The sequence below is a fragment of the Mytilus californianus genome, unplaced genomic scaffold (assembly GCF_021869535.1).
Source record: "Mytilus californianus isolate M0D057914Y unplaced genomic scaffold, xbMytCali1.0.p SCAF_1, whole genome shotgun sequence".
NCBI classification, from domain to species: Eukaryota; Metazoa; Mollusca; class Bivalvia; order Mytilida; family Mytilidae; genus Mytilus; species Mytilus californianus.
Window position 1 is genome coordinate 42,949,898 of NW_026262581.1, and position 16,190 is coordinate 42,966,087.

At 30.3% G+C, this 16,190-nt stretch overlaps 2 long non-coding RNA genes across 2 annotated transcripts in view; both read right to left on the bottom strand.

The window, feature by feature from the left end:
- Positions 1–4,306: 4,306 nt before the first annotated feature.
- Positions 4,307–6,819, bottom strand: LOC127703285 (uncharacterized). Its single transcript, XR_007982892.1, has 3 exons — positions 6,596–6,819; positions 5,288–5,407; positions 4,307–4,426 (listed from the first exon to the last, which is right to left on the bottom strand). It is a non-coding gene; the product is annotated as an uncharacterized LOC127703285 (long non-coding RNA).
- Positions 6,820–14,069: 7,250 nt separating this feature from the next.
- The window catches only part of LOC127703173 (uncharacterized), a 37,740-nt gene continuing 35,619 nt past the window's right edge, over positions 14,070–16,190 (bottom strand). The window contains exon 3 of the long non-coding RNA XR_007982739.1: positions 14,070–14,253. This is a non-coding gene — a long non-coding RNA (uncharacterized LOC127703173). The remainder of the gene's footprint in view (positions 14,254–16,190) is intronic.

A 16,190-nucleotide genomic window follows, 5' to 3' on the forward strand; every position in this document is an offset into this window, starting at 1 on the left:
TTTCCTTGGATTTCCAATTTTTGTTCTTAAAAAACTTATAAGTCTTCAATTTCCAGATAAAAAGTAAATAATATAAGAATCTTATAAATGAACAAACTATAAGATTTTTATCTTATGAATAATTATATGTTTACCAAGGTAGAATATTGGGCTTGATATCATGTTTGTAACATATTGAACATGTATTAAGGAGAGGTAGCTACGGATATATCTATTTCCTGGTAAAGTAGGAAAAAGTGTACGGTGTCCTTATTTTTTTCTTCTGGTATTGTGAAAGCATTTTAAAAGATATATTGTTATATTGATTTCAAATTTTATTTTTGTGTTTACCTTCTATTAAATTTTTCCCCCTTTTCTCTGTATTATACATACAAAATGTGTGATTTTTGTCATATCCTGTAACTTGAAAACAAGCTGTTTGACTCATCAGTCTTATTATACTTTTAACATAGCACAATATATAGTACATTTTGGCAGAGTATTAAAAAGTTCGTATCACTTTTCGTTTATTCCATACCACCGTAAGATGTTTTTAATTTGTTTTCTTTTTTCATAGATGATTAAACTCGGACTAGCTATGCAGACGAGGTAGGAATACTATATTGACACTCTTTGTCGAATTTATGCTCATAAGGTTACATCCACATGTCAAGTCAAGTTGATTCTGAAAACTAGTTAACCTGTCTTTATTATTACTTATTTTTAAGTCTTATATGTGGGTCTTCCAGGAGGGATATTAATATTATACAATTATTGACTTTTGATGAGGTTGATACACTGATTTATCAACCCCAGAGATATGATAATCACCGACGCTAATGTCCGAGGTTGAATGTCAAATATCTGGGGTTGATAAATCATTTTATAATATATTTAGAGTAAATGACTTATAAGTTTTACAGTATGATAATAGCATTAACTTTACGTGAACTCCATATTTTCCGAAATGGTGCTTAGCAGGCTGATATAAAAAATTTATCACATGCTTCCGACTATTATCAAATACCTTTCCGTAACGTTATCGCATGGCATTCCGGCGTTACTCGGCAAATTCCGGAAAATACACCTCAATGGTACGTTTTCAGTGAAAAACATTACAAAGTAGGGTTCAAAACAATTATTAGGAAACAGGAAAATATATTATGTAAAATGCCAAAAAAAAAAACCAAACAAACAAATGATACAATAAATGCATTTTTCTAAATTTCCAGCTAAATTTAAGAAGTTACTTTACAAATGTTGACTTTTCTAAACGGTGTTCATTATTTTTTGTTGAATTTATTTTTATCGTCAATATAAAAATATATCATACTGTTGTTCTCAACACTGTTAAGACATATGATAGAAAGATTGCATATCGGATGTATTACATTTGGTGTCCAACGTCCGTAAACTTTTCACTTTTTGAACTTCTACTTGAGAACCACTTAAAAGGATTAATATGTTAAAACTGTTATTTTTCTCCATTGTTGAAGCATATGATAAAAAGATCATAAGATGTCATTTTTTTTGGTATTATCAGCCTTCGGCTCTTGGACTGATATTAAATCTCGGGCTGATAATACATCTGATATGAAAAATGCCATGCAATAATCTGATAGTATCAAATGAAATCAAAATTCAACAATTATTATACAACTTTTTATCCTTCTCTAATTTTCAAGTATTTGCTCAAGATACTTTTAAAACTGCTCCCTGTTTTTATACTCTATATATCATCTGTCTTTGCAGTAGCTTGTTTAGCTAATTGAAATATTCAATAAAGTTTACTAAAAAACTACACCGAAAATAGGATGAATAGAAAAAATACACCGAAAACAAGACGATACAAAAATTACTGTAATTTGCACGACGTCATATGCCTACGTCATTGATGATGCATTGAAATATCTATATATTGGTACACGGACGCTGTTCCAAACCTTATATTAATCTCTCATGATTTTTTCCGCGGTGAGTATAATGTCTTATCAAAGAAGATTTCCTATGCTTTTAGTCTATAAGAAAACAGAAAATTTATAGTCATATAATAAAAATTATTAGTAGATGATGTAAGAATGCCGATAAGACATCTACAATGTATATACCAAATGACGTGGATTTAAGCAAATATCATATATCACCGTATGAACTTTAACATTTGACATAACCAATACCGTATAGTCAGCTATAAAAAAAAATAGTAGAGGTACATATCCTATACTTTGACGAGTATAGGCTATGTACCTCTTCATTGTAAAATTTTTGAATATTAATAGAATGATATAATAAGCATGAAATACAATATCGATATTATATATCTAAACGATGCAGCAGAATATAAGATCACAAAGTTCTATTTTCTGGTTAATCCTGAATAGTTTGCTACTGTGACGGTAACTTTTAAAAACGTCTCTAACACTTTATATGATATGCCTATATTAATACAGTCAGAGGATATTTTATGCAATATCATTATATATCATAACGAACATTTATCTATACAATAAACAATACAAAATAACATATTTGAAATTAATTACACTGTTCTAAATTGACCCTTTTTATTTAATCATTCTTAATACATATCGAAGAGAGGCATGTGTGCTTACGCGGACACTTTTCAATAACAAATCACTTTTCGTGGAAAATCATTTAACAAATGGACAAAGTGAGCAACTGCTACGGTTTGTACTAATGTTTCAATTAAAATATTTGTTGCTGTTGTATCTTTATTTATTCTGTTGCTGATAGTTGCAGTAAGCATAGAAGACATTGATATCGTTCTTCAATTGAATGTTTAACAGTTATTTCAATAGATGAGCAAACTATCAAATAAATAAACGAATGATACATTATAGATAAAAAAACAAATAAATTAATTTTAATACAATAAGTTAAGGACATTTAAGTATTCCAAATTTTACTGAAAAATTTCAGTCCGTACAATTTGCTCAGACTGTTTGTAATAAATAAGTAAATGACTGCTCAACCTTCATGTGTAGGACATAGAAGCAAGTAAATGTGGTTGTTAGTTTTCACGTTTGAATTGTTTGACATTTGTCATTTTTGGGCCTTTTATAGATGACTACGCGGTATGTGTTTTGCTCATTGTACGGTTACCTACCCAGCAAACACAAAAACATCTTTAAAATGTTTTTAAAATGTTGTGTCTAATGGCATGAAAATATCACAAAAAAACGTGAGAAAAACATTAAATGTATGGTAGAATATATATCGTTAAAACGTTTTCTAATATATTTTCTAAAATATTTGCATAATATAATTAAAATGTTTTAAAGAAATATCATGATAATGTGAAAAACAATGGCGTATAAAACATTTTGATAATCTTTTAAAAAATATTTTCTAGAAATATTTTCTGAACGTTTGAAAAATATCATGAACATCAAATATTGTTATAAAAATGTTTTTTGGATGTTTTCTTGCAAGTCAGACTGTGCCTAAAAAATGTTTTCAAAATGTTTTAAGTCAATAAGAAGATGTTTTTGGTTGATATCTAGATCATATCAATATAAAAATTTCTGTACTTTTGATTGAGTTTCCTGCTTTTTTAAATAACAAATCATTAGTTAAATTAATTTATACACAGTGATTAATTCTATATACAAACAAGAATAAATCAGTTGTTTTGCTAAGCATATGAAATTCACAATTCAAAGTCTCTGAAAACAAGAAGTATCTACAAATTTGACACATCCAAAATGGCAGACACAACTCATCATGGTCAAGCCACTTACCAAATATGAAGTCATTCTGTTCATCAGCATTACTTATTAAAGTAATGAAAAATTTGAGAACATTCAACATTTTGAAATACAATGTATAAGCAAACAGGAAACAGGTGCCAGATACAAAAATGTTCACACATCACAGTTCATCACTATCAAGCAGCTCATTAAATATGAACTCATCTTTATCAGCAGTTTTGGGAAAAACGGTGATGAAAATATTTGTTGGACAAAATCCGACAAATGTAGGTGGACAGACGACCGAGAGTGCAAGAAAGCCCACATTCCAACCACAATGGTATAATGTTTAGTTTTTCACTCTCAACTTTTATTACCTATCTTATAAACATCATGCATATGTCAACCTGAACATGCATGACATATATGCCATTGGACATTATGCAAACATTATACACATTTTTAAGTTCAAGTTACATTGACTAAAAATTGTGTCCCAAATTCAGATTTTTCAATACAACTTCTCTTTCTAAACTAAAACGCTACACTTGTAACAGGGTTACATCTTTAGTCAATAATCATTGATAATTGGCTGAAGAGATGAGAACAAAACACCATTTTACATCAACTATTTGATTTATTCAAGAATACATTGAAAAAGTCAATCAATTGTCTTATTCAAAATCACTTGGAATGTCTTGTAGTGTCTTATGTCTTTTTCTTGCTGTGCCATGCTTCTGAAAAAAAAATTAATCTTACATTCATATATAAACTTCTTGCTCATTCCTTTATTATAGAATGATTCACGTTGCCTGAAGGATATACATCCCCTCCCCTTTAAAGTTTTGAAACAAATAACGATGATAGTGTGTTGGAAGGGGACAATAAATGGCTGACCATGTTAAGAGAGAGCAATATGCCACGCTGAACTTCATTTAGTTATTAAAAAAAACCACATAAAAAACTTTAGACTAGATATGTGTCCAGTCAAGAGTCTTATTTCATTATACTCGTTGATTGTTGTCTATCATATTTTTTTTCTTTATTGTTTTGTATAAATCAGGCTGTTGTCTTTCTTGTTTTTTTTTTAGTTTTCATTAAATGCATTGTATCATGTAGGGGCCTTTAAAAGCCCTGCTACATAATGTCATTAAACATCTTATTGTCCTTTTTAAGTGTTAAACTCTGTAAAAGTTTATAACTTGTCATTTGTATCTAAGGGCATATGATACAGTCCTAGAAGTATACTATAGGCACATAATAACTTATCGAAGTGTTACGCATTGTTTTCGCAATGATGATAATAATATAACTTAACTCCCGAGAAACACACAGATGTCATTAAATGAGTTGTTTATATGTATTTGAAATACTTCAAAAGAAAGCAAATATGTTGTTTATGAAAGCACTCTGTTGGACATAAAGATTGATTTAAATAAACAACTTGTTTCTATTTTGTCACAAAAAAAATAGTTTATTCAAATATCCAGATATCTTTTCTGTATTGTAGGCCCTTAATCTTGAATGTAATGCATGTTTATGCTAAATATTTGAATTAAATATGGAATATAAACAGTAATTCTGTATGAAAATCTTACTTCAAAAAAAAATTCTCCTGAAAGGTTGTAGACATTCCAAAGAACCTGCGCCACTTCCAAATTGTAAACCTGCATATTGAACTTGTCCTTTGTCACAGTTTGTGGCTTTTCTTTTAGCTCCTGTTAAAAAATAAAAGATACATTGTATGTACATTGTGTGTATGAAGCAATAAATATAATTTTAAGCAACAGTTTATATTATCTTGCTTGTACTGAAGTCTTACATAGTCTTTGTAATGTTCATTAAGCTGTTAAGGGAAATTTAATTTACTGTTTTGCAAATACATACATACACTGATTTTACTAGAAAAAAAAATCTCCATATTCAAATGGTGCTTATATTAGTGTTATTGTAACTTGTTTGTGTGCCTCGGAAACAAGGTATTGAGTCATGCTTATTGCAATAGTTGTTGTTGGTTAAAGTCTGTCAAATTTCATTTTCATAATGTGTATTTAATGTAGGCAGTTAGTTGTTTTGTTTCAATTGTGTTGAGAAAAATTTAACATTTGTTTGTCAAGGCTTCAAAGTGGACTACATGGCATTGGTTTTCTCAGTTTTGAAAGCCGTACAGTGATCTATAATTTCTTTTATCCAAGTCATTTAAATTCTGGTGGATAGCTGTCTCATACACCTTATCACTATTTCAGTATTTGAAAATCTGTCCCGCTTGAACTTTTTACGTCAGCATACGTCATACAATAATACACCTTATCGCTATTCCCGCTTGACCCGCGAATCTATCCTGCTTGAACTTTTGACGTCAAACAACAATCACTTTTCCATTGTGGCATCAGATATTTTTTATGATGACGTCAAAATTTTAAGGGAACTTGTGACAGTTGTGTGATGTCCAGTAATGGCGGACAAATAGCGATAAGGTGTATTACTTTCAATTGTGGTGTCAAATATTTTCTAATATGACGTCAACATTTTACGGGAACTTTTGTGATGTCCATGGCCAGTAATGGCGGACAAATAGCGATAAGGTGTATTGGCAATCAAACACACAAGCCACATATCCTTATAATTTTTTTATATCATTATCAATGAACAAATTCATAATTGGTGTACGTAGATGCTTGAACATGGCAGATTCAGGGTCCCGACCCCCTTATGGAGTTACTTATAAGATAAATGTATAGACTATTTACAAGTATCACTCCAAACGTTTGCTTGCCTTGGGCAGGGGCCCCCTTTTTCATAACCTTGATCCGCACTTCCAGAAACAGATGTAATTTGGTTCCGATTATGATTGAACACACACAATGAATGCACAAGTTTCATCTTAACAGATTAATCATTCTTACCAAGTGAGTATATATCGCGTAACAAACAATTTTCTTGGCTCTCTTTGTTGATATCCTGTCTTCGTTTCGAAATTCAAATTTCAAAATCATTTCCGGTGATAAAACAAAAGTCGATTCCGGAAAAGGTCGGTTTTCCGTAAGGCATATAAACGATACGAAAATTGAACTTAGTACAGTTACAGTTTTCATTTCTTAATTTCTAAAATATACAAGAACGAAATGAATAAACATTAAAGAAAGGTGATTGTTTATTAATACATTATTGCTTAATTTAATGTTGACTCTTTTGAATTTTAATATAAGAAGGAATAAAATCTGACTTCAAGGATCTTCAAGATATCAATTAAGGATTTCAACCATAGTATCTTGCTTGTCATGATATTGATGAAATGTAGTACTATATCTTATCCTGAAAAAAAAAGAGCTAATTCCACAAAACGTTGTTTGTGGGGTTTTGAATAAAGTTTAAATAAAATGTTATTTTTATATCCGTTAAATGTTGAATAAAATATCAGTAAGACCAGAGACATAGAATATGTATTATATGTCTCTGGTAAGACTATTAAGTAATGTGTATGTCAGAATATTTTATAGAAAACATTTAGCTGATATTTTTCAGATGTTTTATGTAAAACATTTTAATTTTACGTTATAAAACATTTTATGCAAATAGCAAAACTATATTTTCTGTAAAACATTTTTTTGCAGAATGTTTTTTGGATATTTGGAAAATATTTACTTTAAATGTTGTTAAAATATAAAATATCAATTGAAGAAAATATTATTTTTTTATATTATAAAATATCTACGGGATATTTTAGAACAATGTTTGAGAACATGAATAAAAGATATTAGCAAAAAATATTTTGTTAATGTTGTAAAAACATTTTACTTAAATGTTAGAAATAAAACATTTCAAAAACAATAAAATAAACGTTTTTTTTATGTTTAAATGATATTTTATTGAAATATTTTGTGAGAGACGTCCATATGACATTTAAAAAATGTTTTTAAAATGTTGTGTGTTTGCTGGGTATAGTCATGATAGTTGTTAACTTCTATGTAATTGGTCTCTGGTAGAGATTTGTCTCATTTGCAATCATACCAAATCTAATTTCTACAGCACGTCTAAAGTTTCGATTACAATGAAGGTTTCATGCAATCTTGATTCACATTTCAAAATAAATAAATAAATATTGTTGCAATATCTTAACATTTCATTCATTTCATTTTTGTTGCTGGGGAATTTTGCAATGCTTGAAAATGTAAACGGGTTTAAGATTTGAAACGTAAGTGAATATCGAGCAGAAAATTCAAAACCCTGTGTAATGAGAGTCCCGCACTGTCTCAACAATTCTCTGAGGTTTCCGTTTGTGACCTTTTGCGAGGCAAAATTCTGTCTCAATCTAACAGTCCCTTTACGTTTGGCTGTCGAAATTTTCTTCGTTCATTAATTAGTCCCACTAAGTAATACTTATTTGTTTGATTAGTTGCTAAACGTTCATGAAATAGTTACCACTAGACTGCAGCACACACATATCAATGAGTCAAACGGAAGTTATATTGTTTATAATCATATCATTAAGTACTGCATGTATAACAAAAGACAGCAATTGTTGTATTCAATACTACATTAGATAACAATTACGTTCCAAAATCAATTGTGCATCAAACATTGTACAATTAGTATACATTAAAAGCACGCGATGGATATCGCGATTAATTTAACTTTTCTTTAGGTGAATATGATGTTTTATTCAAAATCCAATTCATACAGAATAGAATACTAAAAAAATACCAATATAAATTAGATTTTTTGTACTAGACAAAAATATGTGAGTTAAAGTTCTAAAACTTCAAAAATTGACGGTATCATAATGATTCGGTTGACCTTTATGGAATGTGTGCTAAAAATGACAACAGTTATGCTGGACGTATTTGCCACATTCCCGTCCAATTTTTGTCGATTTTGGCATCTCCGATTTTTTTTTTACAAAGATAAAAAAACCAAAACCAAGAATTATTTGAAAGAATATCATTAATTCTTAACATAGATTTATCAATTTCAAATTAAATATGCAATTGTTTGATATTATTTACTTTTAGGCATCACCAATGTCATAGTTTGCCACGAACAATCTGTCTATCTAAGATGCAAACATCCTTTTAAAATAAATATCAAAGCCGCTGTATATTTACGATTGGAGGATAAAAGTATATGTCCTGAAGGTCAAACAGGAACAACATCTTGTAAATCGACAACATCTAACTTAAAGATTAAAGCACAGTGCAACAGAAAACAAATATGCAGGATTCAAGCAGACAACAGGCAGTATGGAGATCTATGTGGGGGTATATACAAATATCTTGATGTAAAATACACGTGATAATAGCTATATAGTATGTACTCAATGCAATAAAGTCTTGAAATTGTGAAATTGGTTATTTTATTGAATTAAACACAATATATCTTTTTTATCTTGGGGTTAGATGTACATGTGCTTCATATAGTAACATTGTTTGAGTTTGGCGAAGTATGAGAACATATGCATTTTTGTATTTTTTGTTAAGTTATGTACAAATCAGAATTCTTTGCTTATGAGGGAGCATATAAAAATGCATGTTCAAATGACAGAAATAGATGCACATTATGAATGAAAGGAACTCTGAAGTGTACGGTAATAAAACAGCAATCCATCGATAATTATTGTCTCTTCGGTTAATCTCGATGCCAAAATATTTAAAACTAAATGAAGATTGTGTCTTTTGGTCACATATGATTCCCCGCCCGCATATCACTTTATAAAGGGGCATACTACGAGAACGGTAAAATGACACCACCCAAATTCGAACTTGATCTGTTTTTTGTGATAATAATCATTGTATATAAGTTTATAACATTTGGTTGAGGTAAACTTACTATAATTAATTGAACGGGACCAATTTCGGGACGTACGGAAGGACGGAAGGACAAGAGTAATGCTTAATACGGGGGCATACACAACTTTTACAAACTTTCAAGAGATGATCAAACTAAAAAGGACCTAAAGTATAACCAAATCCGGACAAGGAATCATAGCTTTGCATGAGAGAGATTTATTCCGTTATTTGAAATAATTTCCAAAACTCAAGAAGATATTATTTCAATTAAACAATAACCATATTAATCTTCACATATAATACATTATATGTCTCTGTAATTATCTTGTTGGAAAAATGTATATGTATATATATATTAATTGTCGAAATCCGGATATGGTGTACTAATTTTTGCACCTTTTGTTTGCGGTATACCATTTTTTCCGCAAGTTTATTGTTTTCTGTTTCGTATTAAATTAATAGTTAAGATCCATTACGTTACATCTGGTGATCCGTTTAATTGACAATCGCCAAAGGCAGTTAGCAGGGTTTAAGAACATCCGTTGTTCGACCTGCTAGTCAAATGCGTTTTGTTAAAATATACTTTTTCACTTTTTTTTGGTCTTTTGGAAAATGTTGTTTGTGCTGTATTTAGACCCCTCTACCAAGAAATTTGTTTTGCATGCACACGTATACAAATTGCGGTTTTTATCCAACGCAATCATAGGTTTGAACGTTGTTTTCAATTTAGACTTGTTTATATTTTTTTGTTTGGGCTTGTATTATATTCGCCTTCGGGTTTATATGATCCGTTCATCCTATTTCGACTCTTCAAAATTAAAGAGTCTATCCTAAATTGAGGTAAATTATATGGCCTTCCAAATACCATTTCGATTCCTAACATCACTGAAGAGACATTAATTGTCCGAATCCGGATATGGTGTACTAATTTTTGCACCTTTTGTTTGCGGTATACCATTTTTACCGCAAGTCTATTGTTTTCTGTTTGGTATTAAATTAATAGTTAAGATCCATTTCGTTACATCTGGTGATCCGTTTATTTGGCAATCGCCAATGGCAGTCAGCAGGGTTTAAGAACATCCGTTGTTCGACCTACTAGTCAAATGCGTTTTGTTAAAATATACTTTTTCATTTTTTTGGTCTTTTGGAAAATGTTGTTTGTGCTGTATTTAGACCCCTCTACCAAGAAATTTGTTTTGCATGCACACGTATAAAAATTGCGGTTTTATCCAACGCAATCATAGGTTCGAACGTTGTTTTCAATTTAGACTTGTATATGTATATATATATATTGTTTATTCTTGTATGAGAAACATTTTTACTCTGAATAAGTAAAACTATTGCAATTCTCCTTTTAGTTTCTCGTTTCATTTATGCATTGCCCAAATGGACCAATATATGTTATATACATGAGATACTCGCTGATTCATTCAAGTGAATGTTAAACCTCTGGTTGTTTGTTTGGGTTGAAGGAGGAAAGCATAAAGAAGATAATTCCTATAAGCTAATAAACAATATTCCCGTAATATAGGCATTTCATTAGATGACAATGGAACATCTCGGAAATAAAAATCAACAATAGAATAGAAAAAGAAATCCACTTTATAAATAATATTGGTAGGGATATCACCATATGAAGTTCCAATATCAAGATTTGAAATAGACAGTCACTACTATAAATGTTTAACTGAAAAGGAATAGATAAATACCATCGTATAATTAGATTCCGGATTTACATTTAATAGCATACAGCATCAATTTATTTTTGTATTTGATATATATTATCAAATTTAAAATTGAGTGGCGTTATTTCCTTGCATGTCTAATGTGTGTACTTTTCGCAAGTTTTAATTAAAAACAAAGGAACCAGGGACCGATCCAGGGTTTTTAAACGGGGAGAAGTAATTGGATCTAGGATTTTTGAAAGGGGGAAGTAATTGCTGAAAACGAAATATATATAAAATTTCTGTTAAAATATCATATAAGTCGTGAATAAATTGAATTTTTGTTTGGCAATTATATAAGGAGGATACGCCATCTACGCACCATTGGATCCACAATGGGAATCGTAAGGACTCTAAAAGATATTAAGCCAGATTACTGTTATAACCATTTTCGTAGTAATCATCATACCCACACAGGGCGGGTATCACTATGAAAAAGCATACGCTATCTATAAATATCTAAAGAAGTCGTTAAAATTTCGAAAAGAATTTAATAAAAAGTCAAAAAAATACCGAATATGGAATTATGAATAAGTAACGAATAGGGATTCAGTAACGAATAAGGATTCAGTAACGAATAAGGAATAAGGATTAAGCTATGAATAAGGATTTGAGAATAAGTAACGAATAAGGCATATGTAACCAAATTGTAACTTTTGATCGTGCGCACATTTTGAAAGCGGATAAGCTTCATACAAAATGTGATTCGGACTACACACTTAATAAATTTATAAAAAGAAGCATTTAATTGTCAATTTAATAAAGACATCCAACCAAATTTGAAGAGTGACTTCTAGATATTAATTTCCCATTATTGTGTTGCTTGTTTACTGTCTCATTGATTGGCGTCCTACTTTTGCGCGATTATAAAATTTGACATATATTACGTTTGAGCGCACAAACGGTATTGTGTTTTTGTGCACAAATGGTATTACGTTTTTAAATGTAATTAACCTGGTTTCGATCTGTCATTTAATCCTGCATATATCATGAGCTTAATTGATAAAATAAAACAAGTTATATTGATAAATATATACCAAAAGAAGTCTTTATTCGTATATATAAACAAAAGCACTAAATGTAATGAAAAGAAAGTCTTGAATAATTTTTTTTTAAATACAAGTTTTTTTTTCTAGAAAGGAACATTCTGAGTATACAAAATATATACATAGTCTGTAAGACACGAAGTAATATATTCTCGACAGGAAAAATCTATAAGTCAGTCCTTGCTTGATACGTATTTCCCATTGATTTAAGACAACATGCATGGCCGTGATATTTCCCTAGTTTGAAATTGAAAATATTTTCAACGATAACTTAATTTTGCGTTTCATAAGAATTATGGTATATTTTCACTGCGTTCTGTAATGTGCAAAGACGCCTGAACTTGTATAATCAGTATACAAATTAGTTTTCTTTCTAATTTCCGTTCATTCTTCATGATTTTGTTTAATTGTTTCCTGAAAGCAAAACTTAACATTCGCGATCAGTTCATATCAGTCATTTGCATATATGAAAAATGTTATCCCTTAACTCTTATTCGTGTTAAATAGTTATTTACAATATATACCTTGTGCTTGTGAGTAAATCATAGAGAATTTCATCATAACGTCAACAATATACATGTTGATACATTAAATCTCAAAACTATATTTATAGAAATAATTATAGACATTCAAAACGGAAAACAAATTTATAATAATATGCAGTTTAAACTTGTTGTGTTAGAATCATACAGTAGGAAAATGAATATATTTATGACCTGAATTGAATTTGGTCAATGAACATATATATAAAATAGCAAAAACATTATACATATAGTTCAATGAAATCTGAATATGTAGTTGAGACGCGCTTAATCTGTTAGGTTAGGAAAAAAAAAAAGACACACGCGTTGATGATTTTATCTGTCTAATAATGATATATAATGTTCATTAGATACATGTAGGTCAAGGATAAACACATATGAATTTTGACAAAAACTAAATGGAATCCGAACATATTGATTAGTCTTCCTCGTTATCTGAAAGAGAATAAAAATATTCACTGTTATTTGTATGTATTTTATATTCAGTATGAAACTGTTTGAATAGTTACTTATATATCCTCTAAATCTACATCAAATATATTGACTGTTAGATACTTCTTTTAGTTCTTAAGGGAAAAAATCTTCTAGGATAGCAATACATGTTTGTTTTATTGTTGACCGTCCTCAGCAACCAAATACAAATAAACTAATTCCTGTTCAACTAGTGATACGTGTTATGAAAAGCATTTCTCATGCCTTCAACATTATATCAAAATGATAGAGATTGAAGAATGATGAAGTTTCATCAAATACCGCGTGTAGGGAGAGTACCAAGCTTTTATCACTTTAAAAACTCTTGCAACAATCTCTTTGGGGAGTCCGGAAGGCAAGGCGAATTGATGCCCATATTCAACACACCCTCATTTCCGGTGACAGTCGAAATGGTCGCCAATTTTTTCAAGTCGGTTTAGTCTAATTTCATTATTGTTAATATGTTCTCGTCCTAAATATTCATTAATACTTGCCATTTGACGACGTTAAGCAAACAATAAGCAAAAATCAATGTGGTTGATTTATATATCTATCTCCCTTAATTATTACTGTTTTTGTTGGTGTTTAAGGACATCGAAATATATTATGGCTTCATGTACAAAAAGAATACTGTAAACATTTTCTCCCTCTGTCTGTCTCCCTCTATAATTGTCGCAGGCAATAAACAGAAATAAAATGTACGGCAATTTATATCACACCTATACAATTAATTTAATTCTATATATTTTACTTTAGAACTTTTAATCCTTAAAAGAACAATTACTATGAAGAAAAGAATACCCACCCTTCAGTGTTACAAGATCCTACGTGTACACATGTTAAAACATGCTGGCACCATTCAGTTCCGGGTACACAGCGCATTATATATCCAGTTCCAAGCTCGTTACACTGAACGAAATTACTGGAGCAGCTGGTTGCCAGGTAAAATGATTGGGGGACGCCTGTTGTCGCTTCAATGCACTTAGTATGTACTTCTAAATTTAAAATTATAAATAAAATTTCATATATCAAAAGCACTATACAATTTCAAAATATAACAATAAATTTGATTTACGATATGCAAATTTTGGAAATTAATTTCAGGTCATCTAGTAATTTTGAAAGGGTTTTTGCTGTGTACTATACAGAGTTTAAATCGTTTTTTTCTAGTTTTTAACAGCTTATGCCAAGGAACGAAAAGGGCACATCAATTATATATGACCATGTGTCGCTAGTGGTTTACTCTTATAACATACATACTGTTAGAGTATTGAATAATCGATGCAATAGAAGTTCAAATCCAACAACATACATTAAAACTGCAATTGGCTAGAGCATTTAGTTTTTTCTTACCTGCAACACATGTGAGATACTAGTATAGGAATGTTAGTTTAGTGGTATAAACTATTTGTATAAAGCTTCTTTTTCTAAAAGCAGAAGAACTGGATATTTTAAACTTTGATTTCAAATTCTTTATGTTCTAGTTTCCGATCAACGTTAACATTTTGTTGTCTTAGTCCGTTTCTCAGAAACTAAAAGAAACAGATCAACTTTATTTGGTGTATGAAAAGATTGTGAAGTGTACTTGTCCGCATCGCAGGGTCAATCTGAAATCGACATAATTTTTCCTGGTAACTAGTAATTGTTCAAAATTTTCCTTGTTAGAAACTATAGCAATAGGTCAAATCTATTTATAAATGTAATGATTGCAATGTAATCGTGTTCGTGTGACCTGACCTAATTTTAATGGATATTGGTAATGTTAAGTGTATGTGATACCTTTTGTAATACCTTGATATTCAAGACTTTCAACAGGAAATTCAACCTGAATATCAGCAAAACAGGCGACATATTTTGTCGTTTGCACTCTTGTTTAATTTGCATACTGTGTGTTTTTTTTAATTATCGGCGCCACTCAAATCCTTCAAATTTGCATAGTGACATATTTTTTTCTACGTGAGTTATAAAATTTAACCAAATTAGCGAGTGTGCATTGTCATCGAATTTGTACTTGCTATAAGCAATACGAAGGACATCACTAATTGAGCATAATCTTGTTTTATTTCCAGAAGCAACTCAGATTACCTGACATAGATTGTGTTTTGTTGTTGTATTCTAAACGACGAGGAACATATCTTACTTTATTTTCAATCCAGGAATAATATTCGAAATTACCTTACAATTAATTTTGAAAACCATTATCCTAAATCTAACCAGCTTGACTCAAACTTGAACCTGTTTATATAAAGCAACTCAATGAATTGCACAAAGAGGTCCACATTATCTAATATCTAATTATCTATATATCTATATATAGTTTAACCAAACAATGTCATTGTAATTTCCATTCTTAAAATCGTCTGTACACACACATTGATTTTTAAGTCATCTCTCGAGAGACGAACTTACGGCCATTGTATACGTACTTCGACAATCATTCGAACAGCATGCAAAGACAGAGAATCTAACAACTACACCAAATACAATCTACTAAAGAGGACGTTTCACTGGGATAGCGATATTTTTTCTTGTCATGAAAGCTTTCCCAATAGTACTTATCTGTTACATACACAGTATATATATATCCGCATAAATAGTGAACAAAACAACACCAATATTAAAAAAGGTAAACAGTTAATTACTATACTATATATAAAAATATTAATTTTCGCGAACCATTTAGGTCACGGAAATTCCATTTTTTGCCATCAGTAAGGAGAGTTGTACAAATAATGTGAATACACAGAACCCCGATCCAATTCATCTTTTGCTAAAAGTATTTATCATTTTCTGTTTTGTATCTCCTAACATCATTCCATTTTACTCTACTTTCGATTAAAATATGCCAAAACCTGCAGTAAAAATAGATGTATTCCCCAAATAAACATTCCCCGATTGGTTGAACTACTATGGCGTCGATGTAAAGCAACGC